The sequence below is a fragment of the Passer domesticus genome, chromosome 2 (assembly GCF_036417665.1).
Source record: "Passer domesticus isolate bPasDom1 chromosome 2, bPasDom1.hap1, whole genome shotgun sequence".
Taxonomy (NCBI): Eukaryota; Metazoa; Chordata; class Aves; order Passeriformes; family Passeridae; genus Passer; species Passer domesticus.
In genome coordinates this window covers 114,346,350-114,370,031 of record NC_087475.1, presented here as the reverse complement: position 1 = coordinate 114,370,031, position 23,682 = coordinate 114,346,350, and positions in this window count along the sequence as shown.

The window sequence follows — 23,682 nt, the reverse complement described above, 5'->3', positions numbered from 1 at the left end:
AGTCTAATCACTCCTCTACAATGACTATGCAAATGCTAATTCTGGTGGTGGTGTTTAATTTGAAACCATAGGTTTCCTTATTAAGTAACACAAAAAAAGTTAGTAGTGATAATAACACTGTTGTGGCTACAGCATGAAATCTACAAAACTAAAATGAGGGGAACATAAAATAGCAAAATACTTCCAGAATAAAAACATTATTTCAGCATTTGGCCAGAGTTAAAATATGTTTTCCACTGCTAGCAGATGCCTGAACAAAGCTGTTCTTGGTTTGATTTTCTATTCTAGGAGAAATTAATCTTTGTATAGACTAATCACTTACAGTTGTTTTGGGGGGAAAAGCATTTTCTGTGTGCAGCCATTCCAATTTAAGATGCTTTTAATAGAAATCCGTGTCAGCAAAATTACTGCTCTTAATGATTTTTCTATTATATTTCTGCTTGAATTGCTGTTGATTAGGCAAGTTTGAAGTAACAGCTTAATCCTTAAAAGTATTTGTACAGCCATAGATGTGCATTCAGGGTTCATAGTAAGGCCTTAAGACATATCCTTGCAAGCAAAAATCCACTTTCCCTTTTTGTAGGACTCCTCCTCAGGGCAGAGACTTTCAGCCTCAGGGTTTTTCTTTGGCATGTGAGATTTTGGGGCTGGGGTTTTTTTCTCAGAGATGATGTCACTTAAAACATGTTAAAAACCAAGTGAAACTAAAGTATCCAACTGCCTCTGAAAAAGACATTTTTTTGCAACCCCCGCAGCATAAATTAACAATCAAAAAATACAACAGTGTAGAAAAGGGACAGGATATTCCTATGGAATATACCTGAATCAATTAAGAATACCAATTATGTTTCCCAGTATCAACAGTTTGAGATCACTCATGGCTTTATATGAGGGTATATTTGCAGATTTTTTTGATTTATTAAGTAGGAGAAGGATGTTTGTGCACAGGGTTGGCAAGATGAGGGTTGCTTTCATAGCTTAGTTATGATAGATGCTATTACATTATTCAACTAATCCAAATAATTGGTTGTATATATTGATGTTATACAAATTATATTATAGAAGAGATGAAACAAATGACTTTCATTTGGGCATATCTTTCATTTGATAATGTCAACATCATTTAGTATTTGTCTTGTAATTTTTAAATGTTGACTTTTTTTTTGAACATGTGATGTGTCCTCTGTAATTTTTAAAAATTATTGAAGTCTTGTATTTGGACCTGCTGTTGCATCCATGTGTTGTGCATAATGCTTTGCTGTAGCTGAAATTCAGGTATCCTGTACCTTGACATGTATTTAGAAGACACACTGGAAGTGGAACCATGCTGTTTCTTTATCACTTCTTGTCAATTTACAGCAATTGGCTCTCACTTATAACTTTCTTTCAACTTTTGGGTTTTTTTAATATCTTATCATTTTTATTTGGTATCTAAATATCTTACAGATATTTAAGCACCTAAAAATAAAAAAAATACTCAATTTTTTTAGAGAATGAGCTTCTGAAAATCAATGAGTCCACTGAATCTTTGAGTACTTTGTGATCTTAATTTTTCACATGTGTTTGACAAAATTTTGGATTTTTCTTCCATAAGGCATTTTCTTTGTGAATTTTGAGATATGTCTTCTTTCTCTTTAAAATTAATATTCTTCAATGTTTGTACGTGTTTGACACTGGCCAAACACCAGGCACCCACGAAAGTCAATCACACCCCCTCCCCTTCCACACCTGGGCAAAAGAGAGAAAAGAGTTAACAAAGGGTTCATGAGTTGAGATAAGGACTGGGAGAAAACAGTCCAAACAAATACTGGGGCAAAAGAGTCTCAACTTAGAGGTACAAAGTGAATTTATTACTAACAAAATCAGAGGAGGATACTGAGAAGTAAAATAAACCCTCAAAAACACCTTTTCTTCCCCAACTCCTCCCTCCTTCCTACTGACCATGCAAGGACAGAGGGCAGTGAGGGTTTGCTCAGTTTGTCACCCAAGATGATTTTCTACTGCTCAGGGAGTGAAATCTTTCCCCTGTGAGGCCATGGGGTCACTTCCCACGACAGACAGTTCTCTGTGAACTTCTCCAATGTGGTTCCAATCTCACAAGCTGCAGTCTTCCCAAAACTACTGCAGTGTGAATTTCTCCCACAGGCAAACAGTCCTCCCAAAACTGCTGTGGCATGGGCCACTCTTCCATACGTGCAGTCTTCCAAGGACAGGCTGCTCCAGCCTGGGAGCAGGGGACCTCTCTCTTCTCTGGGTCTCCCACTGGATCACAGCCTCCTCCAGGCATCCACCTGTTCTGGTGTGGGCATCTCCTCCATGAGCTGTGGGTGGATCTCTGCATCCCCCAGGGATCCATGGCCTGCAGGGGAACAGCTGCTTCACCATGGACATCACCATGCCCTGCAGAGGAATCTTCACTCTGGCACCTGGAGCAGCTCCTGCCCCTCCTTCTCCACTGACCTTAGTGCCTCCATGTTTCCCTCACATGTTCTTACCTCCTACTCTTCTCTAGCTAGAAAGAATCTGTAACTTTGTTTTGATTTTCTTCTTAAATACGTCATCATAGAGGCATTAGCAGCCTCTCTCATTTGCCCAGTTTTGGCCAGCAGCATGTACATCTTCAAAGCCATCAGTGGTTGGCTCTCCTGGACATGGTGGAAGCTTGCAGCAACTTCTCACAGAAGTCACCTTTGTGATTCCCCTGCTACCAAAAGCCAGGCAGTGCAAAACCAGCACAGTATGGCATATGCGATTTGAGGGATTCTGTGTTTATTTTTTCAGTAATGTGTAAGACAGCAAGACAAAATTTGTGACAATATTTCAAGTGAAAATAATTTTTGCTAAAAGTTTTTTTTGCTAGTTTTTACTTATAAGAGCTCCAGAGATAAGTAGTTCTACTTTAACTGTCCAAAAGACTGAAATCCAGACTTCTTTAGTGTTAATGTTTTACAAAACATTCTGTGTAGTTTCAGGTACCAGTATTTTGCATCCTCACAGGAATCCAAAGACCAATGACTGAATCTTATCCTGTCTCTGCTAGTAATTGCACCATTTATATTTTCCAGGACAATTACAGAAAGTTATTGCTTCTGTATTTTTACAGACCTTGATCTGGTATCTTCCTCATGCCTTCTTGTTCCTAGAAATCACAAATAGGGTATTAGGTGGCAAAATCTTACAGGAAATGCATGTCGCAGATGTATCAGAGACAATGAATAAGAGATCTGTAAGCTGGATATAGTGATTGTTCTGGTATAAAAATGCAGACAGCTCTCATGATCCATGGATAGCTTATCTGGGTCGAAAATTACCAGGGCTGTGGATGCAGGTACAGGGAGGTGGTTCCATGGTGACCCTTGAGTGAGGCAAGATTTATTATTAACACAACTGCAGCACCATGCATGCATAATTACATTTCTCCCAAGAGCCACTCTTTAACCAGAGCCATAAGCTGATAAGCTCTGAGCTCATTTCAAGTTTTCCCCAGACTAACATCATCCAAACACTTTATAAACTTACTTTCTATAGTACAAATTGATAATATTAGAACAAAAAAGCATTCTCTTGTAATGATACTATGAGAACAAAAAAAAAAATCCTCTCAAGCACCTTAAACTAAGATTTTTTATCACCTCTGGCTGAGTAGTAGGCCTCCCAGGATGGCAGGATTCATTACATAAATATGTAAGTCTAATTGGATGTCTTTTTAGTAGCAGTGAGGAGGAGTAGAAACCTCTGGGAGAAGTACCAGACTGGCATATGGACAGCACCCACTGGTCTGTGCAAAGCAGCTGTGATGACACAGGAAACTTGCAGTGACTGAGCTTAGGAGGATCAGGATCATGCCAGGTGGCATTGCAGCCTGGAGATTTTTAAGACATTAAGGCAAAAGAGAGGGCAAAGCTCAAGCTGTTGATTTGCCTCTGCCTGAAACTAAGATCAAAACAGACAAAATTAGCTTGGTGGGGAGCTATTGCATGGTACCAGATCCTAAAGAGCTTGAGCTAGATCAGCTAGATTTAGGACTTGTAGTGACAGTACTTTTCCACACATTTGGAGTTCCCAGCACAGGAAGGACAGGAACCTGTTACAGTCTAGACAATACCACCAAGACTATCAGAGGGGTGGAACACTTATTCTATGAGGAAAGTCTGAGAGAATTGGGGTTGTTTAGCCCAGAGAAAAGAACATGAAGGGGTGACCCAATTGTAGCTGTACAGCACCTGAAGGGAGCCCACAAGAAAGATGGACAGAAACTATTGACAAGAGCAGGTAGTGACAGGACAAGGAGAAATGGGCTTCAAACTTAAAAATGGTAGTTTTAGATTAAATATTAACAAAAAAATCTTTCCTGAGAGGGTGGTGAGACTCTGCAACAGGTTTTCTATAGAAGTTGTGGATGCCCAGTCCTTGGAAGTGTTTAAGGAAAGGTTGGATGGAGTTTAGCAGCCTGGTCTAGTGGAAAGTGTCCCTGCCCATGGCAGGCGGGTTATGACTGGATGATCTCCTTCAACCCAAACCAGTCTATGTTCTGTGATTCCTGTGTGTGCTAATTAGGGAGCCATTAGGCACAAAGCCACTTCAACACAGAGAAGCCATCAGCAGGTGTGATAAAGCCCTATATTCTCTGGTGTGAAGTCCTCAGGAGCAGAGCAAGATGTGTTTATACAACACAGCAAGAAGGCTCATCCAGTAGGATTCATCATCTCTGTCACCATTCAGAGAAGAAAGTATCAAAATTGAAATGTCTGCCATAAAATGGGGTTAATTAGATTCCCCACATACTGTTGCAAGTAGCTATGACCTCACATTTTATGCAATTAGTAGTAGATTTTTTCCACTTGTGTGTTATATGATGCATGCAAGTAAGCTAAAAATTTACATCTGAACAAAGGTGTTCACTGTGTTGAACTCAGCAGTTCCCTGAAGAACAGATGCTAAGACAATAAAAGAAGCCTTATGCAAAAGAAGTGAAAGACAGAAGCAGTACTGAAAAGTATTGTATTGCTGTTTTCTTGCAAGTGAAGTTAAAGAGAGGAACAAAAGAAAACAATTTTCCTCAATCCTTCTTGTATAAAGGTACATTCTTCCTGAGGTAATATGTACCAGCCTCAAATTTAAGAGAAACATTGAAATGATCAGACCAGAATAAATACTATCCACCAGAACTGAATTCCATGCTGGAGAGGTTGCTGGTAGGGCAAGGTAAAGTGTTCCTAGACCCCATCTGAAAGTTACTGATATGGAAATTTCAGAGTGGATGAGTTAAGGAAGGAATTGGTTTATAGAAGTCAGGGTCTGATTCTGGTTTCATTTATACTGGTGTAAATTTGGGCTAGTTTGTTTAAGCTAGTTGAGTTACATGAGGGTGCGTATTTCATTTAAAATATTCAGCCAGGTCTTTGCTCCTTTTAATGCTGTCACACATTCAGGCTTACACTGAAGTGAATCAAGGGACCTCTGAGAATCAGAATCACATCTACAGTATTAAATGACTGCTGGGAATTTGTTTGTGGAAACTAATTTACAATATTATGCAGAAAAACCATAAGGGGTACATATTAATTATGACTCATGCATGAAGATTTGGCTGAATAACTCCCATTAACAATAATAAGAGTTGCAGAATTAATTTCCTTCTAGGTCCTGCTAAAAATTCACCCAAGGAAATTGTGTTCTGTACCTTCTAATTTAGATACCTTTTATATTAGCAAATAAAAATCTCCTTATGCAATCATTCCTGGAAGAGTCAATCCTCAATAGCAGTTTTATAAAGAATTAAAATTATTAAATTACAGCTATATTGGCAGGTTTTGGCTTATTGCTTAATTGTTTTCAAATTTCCGTTTAATTTTTATCACAATAACTGAAAATTGTTAATGGGAGTTAAGTGAGATAAGCAATGAAATATTTACATATATTGCCATCAAATAGATATTTCTTTGTTATTAAATTATATTAGCAGACAATTGGGAAAAGAGAAAGTTTTTAAAAAATCTTAAAATTACTCTTGTGCATAGGACAGTTGCAGCCTGGGTCCTTGAACCATTCTGATTACAATATAAATAACGAGGCTGAAAGTGCCTTTCTTTTACTTACTGTGTTTTCCAAACAACATCCCACTCCCACTTGCCTTATTCTGCCATGTTAATTCTAGAAAACAATGGTTTTCTTTATTTTAATTTTGAGATCATACTGCACAGGACTGCAAAACAGCTGCATTTTGTTAATGTATACTAAGTGTACATCTAATTTTGGATCAAATGAACAGCTTTAAAGGAGCCATTATTGTGGCAAATAATGGTTGGTCTTTTCAGAAGCATACCTAAAGAGAGTCATGTTGTAATAAAATGCAGAGCTGAAGGGGAAATTGTGATTGAAAATTAAAGAAATCAGTGTAGTCAGTAATGTGTAGAACAACATTCAGTTTTTACAGATCATAGGCATCCATACAGATCCATAGGTGTAGCATGGTTATTTGCCATTTCATGTTACTCAGCTAATTCACTGATTGAAATTCAAAAGCTAATCTTCTAGGACTGTGTGAATCACTTCCTAAAGCACACTGGGTTCAAAAACCTCTGGGCAGATTATTAAAATAAAAAGAATGTCTTCTCTCTTGAAAGATAATCACTTCCTCCAGAGTTGAACATTTTCCATATGTGGAAAATGTAACAAACTTTCAAAGACTCCAACATACTGCCATTTCAAAATATACAGTCTCTAAGCATGAAAAAGTGTAGTGGTATCAATGAAGTGAAAACTGATGCTGACATAACTTCTGGAGTAACGTAACAGTCTGACGTAAGTTTAATGGACAGTAATTTTCTAATTAATTTATAAGGTATGGTAATGGGAACTGCTTGTGGGAAGAGTGAGATGAAATTGCAAAAGGTTCCTGGCGCATATTGGGATGAAATTAAAAAGTGAAACATTTTAGGACCAGGGATGTATCAAGAGGAGGTTGTATCTCTGAGCAAAAATTCACCACTGATTTCACACATGAGCACACACAATCACACACCTACATGACTGCAGCTATGTTTGCCCTCATATGAGGTCTTGTTTTATGCTCTAAAGTACCCCTCACAAAAGCCCTATGCATTTTCCCCTCCCTAGCCATTGTTTCCTACTTTTTAAAACTCTTTTTTTCTTCTTATAAGGGCCCACAATCATTAGTTTTCACAAGGGATTGAACTTCTGATTGCAGTTGAGAGAATTGAAGCAGGTGTGGGGCCTTTGTTGACCTGTACTTTCTTAGCAGTGTAAAACCACTCAATCTGTGCCAAAATAGGATTTTCTGTTGGATATCAAAAGAGAAGAGATTTCTGAATGCACAACCGTTTTGTTGTCCCAACTTTTCAACAGCTTTGCTTTTCATTTGGATATTAAAAAGGCATGAACAGCCTCGCTGCCTAAACTACTCTCTAAAGTTGAATCTTCTTAAATCATTTTCACCTGCTATTTCTTAGAATTTCCAAAGGTTGCTGCAACCTTTGTAGCAGGATGTTTATGGAAGGTATGTATAGAAGAGAATCTTGAGACAGGATAGGATGGACAAATACATGTATATATGTACTTCTTGTATCACCAAAGTTATCTGCAGTGTCTTTTGCATATCAATTAAGAAAACACGGACCTTCTTTCTGTGTGTCAAGGTGTCCTATTCATCCATCCCACAGCTGAAAGAAAATTCACATATCCCCTGCCAAATTCAGCTTTGGTGTAAAATTATGCAAATTAGATTTACTTAAGGTTTGAACAAATCCAAAAGGTAACAGAGAAAGGTCTGGGAAGTTTTCTTAATCTTTCAGTCTGTGTTTCAGTGTCAAATAAATAAGAAATGTGTTTAAAATGTCACAAACTTGCTACTTCAGAAGATGCTGGAAGACTTCTCATTGAAACAGGAACCACCTTATGGCATGGCTACCTCAGTTCACATGTGCTCTTATCAATAAACAATTAAACATCATAGTACACCACCAGTGAATGATGTTTTTTGTGGATTTCCTTGCTAGAGTTTTACATTGGTTTTGCTAAATCTTATTAAACTAAAATGACTCATGAATATATCTAAAATATAGAATATAGTAAAGCTGACTAATTTTATGAGTGCAGCCTAGATAATAAGTAAGAGGTGAAATACCTGTGTTTAGCAAAGCACCACATATTTGGTGCAGTTTGGGAATGAAAAGAGAAGAAATTTGTCTTATTTAACCTAGGCTTCTCTTCATTAGCTTGGTTCTGTTTCATTTCACCACTCAGTACTATTTTAGAGCACCTCAAATGATTTTTCAGCAAACACTTAGAAGATAATCCCAGTGCTACATCAGTCAACATCCCTGTACAGTTTACACAGCTGCTTGGTGAGGCTGAGAGCTCAGATCAAAGGGGTGCTTACTGCTTACAAGTTTCCCCACCATTTCTTCTTTTCAAAACAGGAGGCATCTGAGTGGAACATGATTTGCTTTAAAGTTGATGCTGAGAGTTAGTCAAAACCCAAGAAAGAAAGTTATCTTTTACAATCCAAGCGTGAAAGAACAAGGATAAATTTAAAGTGAAATGAGTATAAGCTACTGCAATTACAGTATGCTTCAAAGCATGGGAGGAATATATTTGTTTAGAAGAAGTTGCTTTGATTCCTTGTGAAATGCTGTGTTTGGATTTTGGCAAAAAGTGCCTGCCAAAAGTGTTTTCAACTCAAATATTAGCAAAATTGAAAAACAGCATGCCAGAAGCCCACAGATTTAGTCTGTGGTTCAGCCACACTAATTTCCAAAATGAGCATGGCAAATTGATTGGTTGCGCTGTCTCAGACCGTTTGATATACTCATGTTTTCAAAACAAAACACCTTCTCTGCTGTTTTGGTGATGTCTGACCCAGAAACATCAAATGAAGCTATGTACAATCCCCTTTTTGTGGCTCCTCACTGTTCAGGGGAAAGAACTTGCCACTTGCCTAACTGGGGTTAAATACTTGTTTTGTGATTTTTTCATGATAGAAGGATTCAATTTTACTTAAGAATTTTAATTTCTCATCTCTTTCTTATGAGGGACATTTTGATTGTTTCTTTACTGGTATGGACTTCCTGTTTTACTTATTTTTCTTCTTATTTGTTCTCGCCTCTATGAGGAGGTACACTGATGACTCAGTGACCCCTGAACCATTTTTAGGAACTGTGTTTCCTAAGAATTCATTATGTCTGGAAGGTATATGGGCATCCTGACATAGAGGGCTACCTTCCTACCTGCACCTAAGATAATCAGGTACAAAATACTTGATTAAACACCAGGTGTGTAAATACAGATAATTGTTTTTGAAGTTGCACTGATCAGAGGCCTGGTCAAAAAGCTTTGAACAAATAACAGCTATCCTAATCATTTTCCTGTCATAGGTTTTTGTCATGTCTACAAGGTATTAAGCTGCAGAAAAATTTCATCTGCAGATATGTTTTTATTAGTACTTTCTTTTTAGCAAATAATAAGTTTCCTGTGAGGATTCTGTGGAGGGGTTTTTTGTTTGTTTTGTTGCTGCTGTTGTTGTATTGGGGATTTTTTGCCAGCTATTTGGACCCTGGGCCTACGATACCTGTGTTTTATTTCTGTTCCAATACAAATTTATTTAATATTTATGCATTTATATTTTATTAACATTGGAATGGGCTTATGTTCTCTATTTTATAGAAAGCATTTGCAATCAGTTCTAGGGTGCACTTTTTGTTTACTCTTCTAAAGAACAGTGGAGGAAACAGCTGAGTCTAATAGACCATCTGCTGAAGTGTGAAATTGAAGGTAAAAGTATAGCAAAGATGGCTTGTTTAGAAAGATTTGAATTCTGTTAAGAGAAATATGCCTTATTGTCTTTATCATAGTAATATAATACTTCCTAACATATACTTAAATGGATCAATACATGTAAATTAATTCATTTCGATAAAAAGAATTATTATTTTGGAATGATGGACATTTCGGTAACAGCTCCTTTCTTACAGATTTCATCCTAGTGAAATATCAGGCAATAGACCCGGTCAGACAGCAATGAATACAGCCATTGCAACAAATAAAGCAACAAGATTTTATGTTTCTTCTTGTGCGTGAGCAGTCATCATTTCAGATACATTTGAGTGCCATGGAGTAAAAACATCATTGGTACAAGGAGAAGCAAAGTAGAAAATGGGGAATTTGCTGTATTTATAGCTGAATATATAAACCTATTTTCTAAATAGCTTTCCTGAAGAACACTCATGACAATAGTCGTTCTCCATTCCTTTTCTCTACAGTAATTTCTTAATCCATTTTAGAAATGGATCTTGGCACCCAGAGATTCAGAGACCATATTTTAGCTGATGTTCATGTTCAGGCTGAGAAAATTATGGTGTGCTGTGGTCCAAATATGCCATGGTATTTTTTCTTGTACTGAAATACAAACTAAATGTAGTGGTGTTTTCTAAAACATGAGTAGTTCTATATGAGAAATTTCTATAAACTATGTATGTCAGAAATTTTCCATTTGCTTTCCCAGAGAAAGAAATCCCTTTGTTATTTTTTTGTCAGGGATTTATTTATTAGGGATCAAGAAGTTTGTACAAACAAAAATGTTCTGTGGTGATAGCTTCATTCTTCTTTTTGGATAGGAATGGGGACAAAAGGCAGTCCCATGTAACTCTTTGAAAGCATGGTGGCCTTATAGCTGCAGGCAGCAAGCTCAAATCATAGGTTCAGATTCAACTCTGCATAAAAATAAATGTTGATTAGCTAAAAATAGATTATCTCAGCAATGTAGATAGTTGCTCAGATGCTTCCTTGTATGGGGAGACTTAAATTCAAAGTCCATACCTAAAACTCTCATCTCCCCCGTGAGCTCAGCTGTTTTTGACTGATCTCGTCTGTTAAAAGTTCCACTTGTGAGCTCAGAAGACTGTTTGATAGTAGTTTAGTTGAATAGATTCATCTCCTGAAAGGATTTCACTTGGGTAAATTGACATTTTCTCTATCTATTGAACACACCAGACTAATCCAAAGTATATTAAAGCAGCTCACTTTTGGAAATTAATAAAGGATTTATGTCAAGATAACTTCTTTTGCTTAGACAGCTTGAATCATCTCAGTAGCAGTCTCTCCATATTCACAATAGGTTACAATAAACTTAATTTCCTTACTTACAGGGCTTCATTAAACTGAACTTTATTTTATTATTTTCAGTATTTTGACAGGTGATTATTTCTATTTACTGCACTAATGGAAGCTGATATCCCTCCTTTTTAATATAGAACTAAGCCCAATGGGATAGTTATAAATTTATCTTTTTTTTTTTTTTTTAATGAATACTTAAAACATTAATTCCATTTTCATGACTGCTAAAAGCTTTAGAGATACTGTATCTTTTCTTCCTATGGAGAACACAAGTGTATGCAACTATCACTCTACAACTTCAAGTAACTTTTCTATTTCCCTGGGGCTTGCCTGTATTTTCCTGTCTACTTTCTCTGTTTTTTTACAGAATACTTGTAACACTGACTTTCATTTTCATTTTTTAATGCTGCTTGAACTTTTCTTCCTGCTCACTTTTGAAATGGTTTGCAGTTTTCACTGCAGAAGTGAACAAAGAAATGGCCACTTTGGGCTGATTACACTGAAGTATTTTCCCTTGTCTGTCTTTGTGATGCAACAATTTTGACTGGGATTTTCTTTGTTTTCTAGTTTTGAGTCCACATTGGTCTTGTAGAATTGCTCTGAGTGACAAGCTTTTGCCAAAGTGACCTGCAATCAGCCACCTGTCAAACTGCCCATGACAGAACACTGAGTAATGAGGTATATGCTGGGTAGGTGCAATAAAACTTAAGGTTCTGTTGCATTGTGTTAAATCTCCTGTCCCTTACAGCAGATATGGGAGGATATTTTGGAGAGGTTTACCTACCTTGACTGGAAATGGAGACAGTTGGAGACTGTCGGACTCTGATGGAGTCTCTGCCATCCCTTACCACATGCCTCTGGTCGCAGCTGGTTCCAGTAATTCCTGTCCCAATGGTTTTCAATCAAAGCCACCAGAGAAGAGAGAAGGGACTGGTTCAGGGCAGAGTTGCTGCCAGGAACTCGGACACTTAGGCAGCACCTGAGCAGGTGCAGGAAGATGGAGATGAGAAAGTGTATTATAAAAATTATTCCTTTTAAAATCTTTCTAGGTACGAATTTGCTTTTATGAATGTTGTGTTTAAGGCAAAATGACAAGACCACATCCCCAGCATTGCCTGGCCTGTAGAGAGCAGTGAGTGCCTGTCAGAGCATTCAGACAAATGCATATGGCTCTACTCTTCTCCCTCTCCTGATGTCCTGACTGTCTGCACTCTGGTGGTGGTTGTGGCAATGGTGTTTTTCTTTTCTGTCATAGCATCACAAAGTAGTTTAGCCTTTAAAATCATCAAGCCCATCTGTTCCCCCAGCACCGCCAAGTCTACCAGTAATCCATGTCCCCAAGTGCCACATCTATAGAGCTTTTAAACCCCTCCAGGGATGGTCACTACACCACTTCACTGGGCAGCCTGCTCCAGTGTTTGACAACTCTTTCAGTGAAGAATTTTTTCCTAATTACTAACCTAAATGCCCTCTGGTGCAACTTGAGGCCTTTCCCTCTCTCCTATCACTTGCTACCTGGAAGAAGAGACTGACCCCCACCTCTCAAAGACCTCCTCTCAGGTAATTTTAGAGACTGATCAGGAATAGCTCTGCCTTAATTCAAAGCATGACTTTGAAAGAACTTTCATTTATCACACAAATACCACTGAACAGCATGCGTTCATGTGCTCATCTATCTTTTTCTTGACTAATTCAGAGACAAGCTTTTCTTTATGGTATGGGTGACACTCAACAATAAATTCATTATGAGAAAAGTAATAAAAAGTTATTAAATTAAAAAGAAAGACAACTATTTGAAATGTCTTTAGAGTCTGGAGTAACTTGCTGTAGACAAAGGTGTGATGATTCACGGGCATTAATTTGGAGCTGTTTCTGGATGAAAGGTTGGAGAAGGATTTGTATACATTATCATTATTCCATAGTCAGGATCTTAATGAGGTTAAGTTGAGGGAAAAGTGGAAAAAGTACTACTCAGTTAGAAAATAGGGATTTAATGGTGGCATTATCCTATAATTATCATCACTCTGTATGAAGGAGGGGAGCTGTATGTTTGGTTTTTTATTGTCCTGGTTCGGTAGCCACTTTCTCCATGGGTTCTGACTCTTGCGTTAGGCCATTTCCAAACTTCTTGAAAAATTGCCATGATTTTCCACTTTTCTTGTCCCTTTACAGGCAACTCTTAGCAAATAACTAAAGCAGAATATACTGCACCTCCCAATGTCCTCTCTGTTGAAGCCTTAGTGTAAGACTGTTCACAAATACCATTTTCCAAATTATTTTGTAAATTTATGTCACAACAATATAAACAAGCCATCTAGAAATTTTGCTTTTCACGGTCTCAAAAGAGACACTTTAAAGTAGTCTTGAAGGGTTTTTTACTTATTAGCAAATTAATGTTACAGTTTAGAGAATTGAATTGAATGCTAGATTTTCTCCAGGTTTAAATGATGACTGTAGCTCTTTGGCTGAAATTCTCCTCAAGAAAAGGTTGGGAGTTTTTGGTTGGTTGGTTGGTTGGTTGGGGTTTTTTGGGGTTTTTTGCCTTTTTTTCCCCTTAATTTATTTATTTTATGTTTTGACATTTTAGACGTTGTCTGTCTTTGGTCCTATGTACAATTTCTGGAAAATGAAATTAGAGAAAGATTACTTGTGGAAATGGAAAATGTCTTCTTAAACTACTTGCATTTTTCAATTTAAACATTTTAGTTCATCAGGAAAAGGTTTTATTCAGGTAGCAAAGAAATGGGGAGTGAAGTTTTCCAGAAAAACAGAAGGTACAGACATGTAGCATAACATTAGCTGAGGATTCAGGGGGCAAGGGACAAAGCCACATCTAGCAGTAGAATAATCTCCCCACCTATTTTACAAGTTAAGGCTTTATTATCTGCTGTCATTTTGACATAGAATTTTCTTTGGAAGTATACCTGTAGAAGTTAGCAAGAGGAAAGCTCCTAACAAATACTAAAATTACGATTACTTTCAGATATCCTGCACAACAACAATAACAACAACCACAACAACAACAAAAGCTGTGATAAATCTGTACTAATTTCATAGAATCATGGAATCAGAGATGTTACCACACTAAAATTCACAATGACTGAAATATGAACTGCTACACAAAATTGTTTCCAGTAGCTTGTTTTTCTACTTGTGATTTTCTTGTGAAGACTGTGCAGAATATACTGTATTTTTTGTTTTCCAGACACCTCCACATACCCAGAAAAACATTTAACGTGACACTTTATAGTCACATTTTATGTGACTTTAAAGTGTCTTTTTGCTGTGAATAAGTTCCTTCTAAAACATCAAAGTGGAAATAAAATTACATAAACTTGTCTTCAACCTGCATAGATTCATTTATTTCAAAATGGAACAGATGTTCAGAATTTACAGTAAGGTCCTTCAGTGGCTCAAGAAGGTCATGTATTATTAAGAACTGGAAAAAGAATTATTTGATTAATCCTGTTTGAAGGAAATTCCAGTAGGTATTACTTACCCAACATTTACTTTGTCAGAAGTCATCCTTGCTTTTAATTGTGAAGTGGGATTCTATTGAAAGAAATCTATATACATCTATATATGTCTGGGGTGTGTGAAACATCTTACTTGAAAAACATTCTTTTGTGGATAATCAGTGGATTGATGACTTAGTGTGAAAGTTTGTTGAGCACTATAAATATGCTTAAAACGTTTTGAAATATCTTTGAAGGATGACCTTTTTCTTCAAAGGAATGCTCAGAAGCTGTTTCCATTGTATACACAGCAACAGTAGAGATAAACAATTTGATGTTCTTCTGGTCTTCAATGGGTGCCCACTGGATTATTTTGTAAATTATTTAAATGACTGTAGACATTAAAGTGCAACTTCTTCAGTAATCTTTCTTCTGTTCTTCTGAAGCAGTGAGAGGTTGATCATATGCAAATCTCTTCAGACAAGTTTACAAGAAGAAAAACCCATATTTAGCGGATATCCTGAGAGTATTGAATAGAATTTATCTTCAGATTTTGAATGTTCTATGAGATGAATATATGCTCTAAATCTCTCTATGCTTCTCTGTTAATGTATGGCTTTTTGCATGAGTCGTTCTGAAAAACCTTGTTTGTGTGTTGGGCATATTTGATGCCTGGGTTGCCACTGCTCTCTTCTATACAGTACAGCAGTACAGCCAAATATGTTGGGATATCACCCACGGAAATAATGGTTTTGGAGGCTTTAAAGAATTCAGGGATTTTGGGCAGACTTTGTGTAATCATGAATAAGCAGGAGTTTGGAGGGGGACAACATCCCACCAATGCAGAGCTGACAGATGGCGGGAAATGGCAACAGTCCAGGTGACAACTCTCTATCTGTGCCTGCTACTGGGGCGTTTGTAGGTAGAAGGTTAGACTCAAAAGAATAGCATCAAACAGGGCCCTTAAAGACTATGGAGTCAAAACAGAGTTTGGTCTGTCCAGGGTTGAAGGAAATACAGAGTCTCTGAGGACGAGGCTTCACAGATGATGTGTCCTCAGACTTCTGTAGGAATTTCTTGTAGGAATTTCTGCTGTGATGTTTTTGAGGGTGATTTGGGTCCAACAATAGGGAATAGTTTTCATAATAACACTGAATCTGAAGGATATAAAGTAAGTGAGAATAGAGGCATTGGAAGAAAAAAAGTTTTGTGGGTTTTGTTTGCTTTTTTTTCTGCCTGGGGCTTGTTTTCTGTTTGTGTTTGTTTGTTTGTTTGTTTGTCTGTTTATTTTTTGGTTTTGTTGTTGGGTGGCTTTTTTTTCCTTTTTTTTTTTTTTTTTTTTTTTTTTTTTTTTTCAGTTTGGGGTTTTTTTAATGCAACAAAAGAACCAAACCCCAAAACAAAAACCATGTGTTCTTAGGGAGAAAAAAATAATATATATACATATCTATATATTGAAAAATTTTAAATTCACAGCAAAAGGGTAATAATTTGCTCTATTTTTGCAGAAAAATATGTTTCCCAGACAGTCAACAGAATATAGGGGCAGATAAATAGCTGAAGAAGTCAGCTTTAAATGTAATCTGTGGCACACAGCAACTTTAATTTAAGGCAGTAATGCCAAGTAAAGTCTATTCCATTAATTTTTTTGGAGCCCACTGTAAGGAACTCTGATAGATGCAAGATTAATATTATTGTTCCTGGCAATGAGTAATTATGCCAAAGCAGATCATATTCCTTTATTTAAAATTCTGCAAAAGACTTGTATATCAACTTAATAAAACTACAGGTCTAAAAATGAGGACAAAAGCTCTCAAAAACATTTTCAGGCCTTCATTCAATGTAGTGCACATCCATGTTCACACATACATATATGTGTTCAGTTTCCATTTATTAAAAATTGCTTTATTTTGCATTTTTATTGAACACTGAAAGAAAGGAAAGCTTCCAGTGTTTATGCACTGCTGCCTTGGAATTCATTTGCATATTTCCAGTTCCATCTAGTGCTTACATTTGTTTTGAAAAATAATTTCAAATATATTTTTATTTGAAAATAAAAGCAAGCTCAACTGTTATTGTCAGAGAATAAAAATATTAGCCTATATTTCTTCTAGCTCAGTCGCAAGTACCCTACAACCATCTGCACTTATGAATTTGTCTCCTGCCATTTACTCTCTTATATGTTGAATGTTTCCAAGCAATTAAGAATCAAAGAACTGCATTTATTTTTTAAAATATTTATTCCCCAAAATAATGGATGTTTCTGATTAAAATTAACACAGGAAGAAGAAATAATGGCCTCTGTCCTGTGAACATGTGTGAACATGTGCAATCTAATGCCCCCTTTTTGATGAAAGAAAGTGATTTATATTCCTTCTAGGTTTGGGGGGTTCTGTGGGTTTGGACTGAGTTTGGTTGTTGTTCTTTCATAAAAATTAAAATGGTATTCAGTTCTGATACATTCATAAAGTATAACTATTTTCAAACAGTTTGCCAAGTAGTTACCCCTCATTATAAGTTTTTAGAGACCTCCAGACATTGTGGAATTGTTTTATCAGGCTGCAAATGAGTAGGCTGCAGGAATTTAAAAACATCAGAAGTTAACACATACTTTTTCAGAGGAAAAAATCTTATGCTTGAATTTAAGAAATGGAAATTAAGGTCTTTAAAATTCTGTATTCAAAACAAAATGGAAGAGTAGAGGCAGAACACAGGGTGCAAGGGTGAATGCAAAGCATTGTGCAAGGGACTGCTGCAAAGTAGATATACAAGAAGACTGGAGTATAATTAAAGCCTGGCATGAGCATTTTGGTAGGAGGACATTGGAAATAATTTCAATCCCATTACAGAAGCAGTAGTGGATGCAAAAGCTTTGTTATTGGCTGGGAAGCAGCAGTGAACTCCTGAAGATTTGAAGTTGATGTGGGTGTATAAAAAATTGGTTGAATAATACTAACTCAATTATGGCTATTGTGAATTTCACTTTGCTACAGCACTGAAAAAAAAAGACCTGGGGAGAAAGAAAGAGGAAGAAATGAGTGGAAAGTAGCTTGAAACAATAGCAAACCTTAGGATATTGTAAATATTTAATGTATGAACTGAGTAAGCATGGCTGTTTTCTATATATTATAATTAAGGATACTGAAAAAATGACAGATTATTTTCTGCAAGGGAGGCATGCTTTTGGATGTGAGATAAGCTGAGCCTTAACTGTCTTTGTTATACATTTGTGCTGAGTTTGCAGGCTGCTCCAGGTCCTCTCTCAAAGCCTTTCTCTCAACTAGATAGATCTGAAGCCTTTAGGTATGGTCCTTGGCACTGATGGAATTCATTACAGGCCCTCAGGTGAAATTAGCACAAGAATGCACCAGAAATCTTAATTTCAGACAGGTTTTCACTGTCTGTTGAAGGGCATAGCCCTCAGTTTAGCTATTGCCTAAAGCTTGAATTCTAGAGGGGAAATTGTTTTGTGTCTGTTTTGACAGATATCGCTGTGTTGGCAGAAGACACTAATTCTGTCCCCTTGTCCATAGGGAGAAAAAAGCTTTTTCTGTGAGAAGTCTAGATATTGTAAAACTTGTTTTGGTTTCCTAGTGTTCCACAGACCTACTTGAACAGATTCTTTATCCTTTGTGTTTCTATTTCTTCCACTTGAACAAAATACACTATATTTTTCTTGCTACCAGAGGACAACATGCCAGAGCATGGGAAGCTGAAAAGTACTTGACAAGCACTACTTAGCAACAGCTACATCAGTGTGTTATCAACATTGTTCTAATACCAAATGCAAACCACAGCACTGTACCAGCTACTAGGAACAAAATGATCGCTATCCCAGATGAAACCAGATAAACTAGATATCAGCACTTTGTCCTAAAGCCTATTAGCAGGGCAAAAGCAGTTCTCAGGAATAATTATGTCTGCTTGTCCCTTGTTACAGAAATATTGAAGTTTTGGGGTTTTTTTTTCAGTTGTTCTAGGCTTTAAATAGAAATCAAAGCAAAACCCATCTACTCAATGACACTGCTTCCAGTTGTATTGCCAACATTGGCATCTTCTTTACTAGTGCAGAATTCAGTTCATGGTTATAGATTTTTTCCTGCTTTAAGTTACAGGAACACTGCTACTGGTATCTTTAGCTCTTGTTCTACCTCTGGCTTACTCCCTTTAGCACTTATAAGCTTAACATGTCTATTGTCTAAGGAAGCAACAAATGGCTTTATAACAGAAGACTTGAAGAAGAAACAAAGATTATGAAGCATAGCCTGTTAGAACAAAAATGTTGAGCTGTTTTACTGGACTGAATGTCTTGTCCTATTTCTGAAAGAGAATTTGCTAATACAGGCAATAGTTTACAGTAAAAGCAATGCTTCTGACCACATTACTGGTCTCTAGCACTATTCTTTCTGAGTTTGACTAGTGACTAGAGCTATAGCCACAAAAAGAGAGAAATTATTCTCTGTGGTAATAATCCAGCCTATCCTACTCTCCATATGCCTGGAAACATGAGAATTTCCAGTATTTGGCCACTGCCTAGCAGCAATTAGTATAATTTCTATCCTTTTCAGTTGGCTAGTCCATTCTGTGCAGAAAGAAAAGGCTTTTCTGACTGTGGCAGAAACTTTCACAAAGACATTTTAATGTTTCTATGTAGTTCTGGTCCTCACCGTAAATGGTGAGTAAATGGAAAGTGTAAGGCATGTGAAGAGGTGGTGTTATACATTTCAGAGGGGAACTATGATTTTGCTGCAGTGAGATGTGTAAACATGTAAAAACTTGACTTGTCCTTTTCATACCTTTAAATTGCAGTTGTGGCTCTTGTCCTACCCATTTTATGAGCTTTCAGCACACTTTGAAGACTGTTTCTTTTATGAGGGTTTTTTTCAGTTCTCTATGAATGTCACTTGGAGGAGGAGTAAAGATATTTCAAGAGCCTCTTGTATTTTTCTGCTGTAACATTAAGCATATAAGATGCTCATAAATATGCAATCGACTATCAAGTGCATAGACTCAGCAAATGTCAACCGCTTGTACTGATCACTTTAAAAAGAACTAGAAATTTGCCTTGGTATTAATCACTACAACAATTCTGTTGACAGGAAGTATTTACCCATATTACACTAGCTAAAGTACACAGGAAAATTCAGCAGTGCTGTGCAAGGTGAAAGAGATGGGAAGAAATTCTGGGGTTATTAAAAATATTGACATTGCATACTGAAAATAGTCATGACCCTTTGGTGCTCATAGTATATGCCCTTGGGTTCTTGCTTAGCTCCTAGCTATGTTGTTATAATTTATCTTAGTTTTAAATATTCCACATTCTCGTGCAGTATGGTGCATCTATATTTAGTCTTGTTTTTCAGAAATTGGAGAGCACATTTATTTAAACAACAAATATTTGAACAGGGCCAGTGGTGTTGTCTGTCATAATTTTCAATATCTGGTACAGCTTTGCTGCAAGCAAAATTATTAGGTGTAAGAACATATAATGGTCTTTCATAGTTACATGGAATGGTTTGGGTTAGAAGGGGCCTTAAGGATCACCTAGTTCCAACCCTCTGCAATGAGCAGGGTTGACACCCAATAGATTAGTTTGTTTAAAGCCCCATCCCACCTGGTCTTGAACATTTCCACAGATGAGGCATCCACAACTTCCCTAGGAAACCTTTTCCAGTGCCTCACGACTCTTATAGTAAATTTCTTTCTCACATATAATCTACATCTCTCCTCTTTCTGTCTATGGGAATGTCTTTGGCTTCAACTTCAAATGCTTTTTCTTACTAGAAAGTTGAGGAAAATGTCAATAAAGAAAATGCTGGTTAGATTTTATGCAGAAAATTAGTTCTGATGGTAGATTTTTGCAAAAGTTCTATTTCATGTTTTCATTATATCACATAAAATCATGTAGCTTGATACTACCATGAATGAAAGCTTTAAGAAACTTCATTTTGTACAATCCATTTGATTGATTTGATTGCTCTCATGTTTGATTGACATGTTTTTCAATATAAGTGGAAAGCTTAATGAATAATCATGTTCCATGATACAAGAACTACTGCCCCAAACTAATGGGAGTAGAGGAAAAACATCTTTGTAAATGCTTTAACACACTGCCAAAAGGAAAGATTGCATTGTGCCTGACCCTTTTGACTAAAGACTCAGAGTCTGAGCAAGGATCACAAGACAAAACCTATTATTCCACAATTTTGTTTAAAGGAAGGTTATCATAACATGAATTTGTCTTTTCATATGCATTTTAAATGCAACATCATGTTCCCCAGTGCTTGAAATTTGAAGATGAATTACAGAAAAACTTGTGCTATTTTGATATATTTTATTTCACTTTAAACAATATATAGTTCACATATTGAGCATTTTATTTCAATGGATGTTCATGGACAATTCTCACCAGTGCCAAGGGGTAAGTAAGAAACATCAAAGCCTTCTATAATACAATTTTTAAAGCATCAGTGTGAGACAACTTTGTTTTATCTTGATGCAAATGTTCCTACCTCCATTCTATGTTTACATAGCCTTTCTAGTGCTGACACGAAGTGCTGACACAAGGTAGAATTGATCTACTCATATACAATCATTTCCAGTCCAGTGAAACTTGGTGACAGTTTTCCACTGAGATTTCAGCACTTTTCCTTTTCTCCCTTCAGCATTGCAGTTAAAGTTGTGAGCACATGTGAAAGAAACAGTGATGCCAAAGATGGGGCAGGGAACAGTGTGCCCAGCTCAGTGGATGCTGCAGGTGAATTCCCACAGGGCACAGTGGCTGCCTGAAGTCACCCAAGAAACACAAACCCACAGGGAGCTGCTTGCTTTCCAGCTGTTCACCAGAATTTCTGCTAGGTTCTTGCATCAATTAGATGACCTCATAAAATTAATGAGACATGTTTTTACAACCTTCTCCCAGAAAAGGCAGTAGTAATTGCTGTATTTTATATGACAGAGTGTTTAAACCGTCAGTGTGATAAAAAATCATACAAATCCAGTGTAAATACTTCAAGTTGCTCAAAGTAATTACTAATCTCAAAAAAGCATCAAATATGCAGAGTTAGCTAATAAATGAAAAATGAATAATTCATTCAATATAAAAGAGAACGAAAGAAAGGTATTAACATTTTACCCACAATTACTCTTTGACAAGCTATTACTGAACTTCTAGATTTTTTGTTTCACCACATTTATTCAAAACCTTGCAGCAATAGAGATGTAATGATTAACATGTAACGATTTTCAAGGACCTTTGTAGATGTGCCTTTTTCTATGCATGTCTCAGATTATAAATACACAAAGACTTTTTGTACCATTTGTTTTCAATCACTCATACTGATAGTAGTTGGAGGAAGTTAGTTGGGCTGTAAACTAACACACACATACCTTAAATAATCATATTGATTGAGGTACTGAATTTTTCTTATCTCAAATTTTTATGACCTTTTTGCCCTGTAAAAGCTCTTCACTTGTGAAATAAGCAATTTAGTTTATATTTCTGAAAAATATTTAACAAGGCTGAAAATATCTAGGTGTCATTCCTCAAACAATGTGCCACTTTTTGGAGAGCTCAGTCATCTCACTTCACAATAAATCATGAGCCCCTAGTATTACCCGTGATAAAACAAGATAATTGTGAGAATGTATGCTAAGCAGCCATGAATATTTGTTTAGCCATAACCCAGAGTTACTAACACCCAGATTTCAAGATTCATGCATTAGTCCTCAAAAGAAGGAAAAAAAAAAAGGGTTCAAATTAGATAAAATTGCTTCATAACAGTAAATGTTAGGTTCTTTGTATCTTCCTTCTGGTTTTTAGCCTTTAGCTTCAAAGCTTTTCTTTATTATCCAAAGGAATAAAAAATAATTAAATCTAAAATTCTTATATTGCCATATAACCTGAGGGAACTGATCTTTTAAGAAAAATACAAATTATAATGAGTCTTGTGGTAAATCCTCTGGAAGATACAATGCATTCCATGTTTTGCACATCTAAGTTCTCAAAACATTTTCCCTTTAATATTTGTTCCTCACTTCTCCGTATTTTTTTGATTATGTTTGAACACTCATGTTCATTTTCAGTTCTCTTAAATATATACTTTTAAAATCACCACTGTTAAAAAATTATTGCCCAGGCAAGTCAATTCATTCCACAATTCTTCTCAGATTAGTGAATTTTCAGGTTAAGTTGGAAGATATGGTTGGAATCTTTATGACATAGGAAAATTTCTCTTATTCTTTGTACAGAAATAAAATGTCAGCTTTTACCTGTCTGTAGAATAATTGTCTTTTCTCTTTGCCACTCCCTTCAGACAGCTGATAGAATGCATGAGGTGATTGGAGAAACAAAAACAGTTTATTAGGACTAGAAATGCTGAACTTTTTTTTTTTTTTTAATATTTAGGCTAATATATGGGAGGAGAAAATAAAAATATAGGGAGGAACTGAGGTAAGATACACAATTTCTTTGATCCTTTTTATTCAAGGAGGAAAGGCAAGTACTTCTGAAACCAGCTTGGAGACAGCAGACCTCATACAGAAAATGATGCCATTTACTGACAAACCTCTTCCAATGGAAAAAAAAAAAGATCCAAAAGAAGGCACCTAGGTATCATCTTCTTCAACCTAGCTTCATTTTAAATAATATTATAAAGAAATTATGCATTTATCCTTTATGGTCTCTAGCTGACAATTGCTGTAACTTTTAAACATTTAGGAAAACATTTCTGGTTTTGTTTTGGTTGGATTTTTTGCTACTTGAAGCTTTGAATTTATTTTGCTATTTCTTCAGGAGAAGGACATGAGCATCAAGTAGAAGCTGATTGCCTTAAAATCAAACAAAGCAGTGTTGGGATAATCCAAATTTGTCAGCTATTCTGCTGATTATTTCTGGAAGAAATTTTAAAAAGCAATGAGATAAGGTCTTGCTAAGGAAAATGTGGTGCACTATATTTTCAGAATCAGAACTTCCACAAAAAATGAGAAAGCAAATACATTTTTGCATAGCCATCTTACTGATGTGACTTAATGTCCTTTTTGTGTCTGAAGAACTGAAAACTGTAAAGGATTTCAAGGTCTTCAAAGCAGAAAC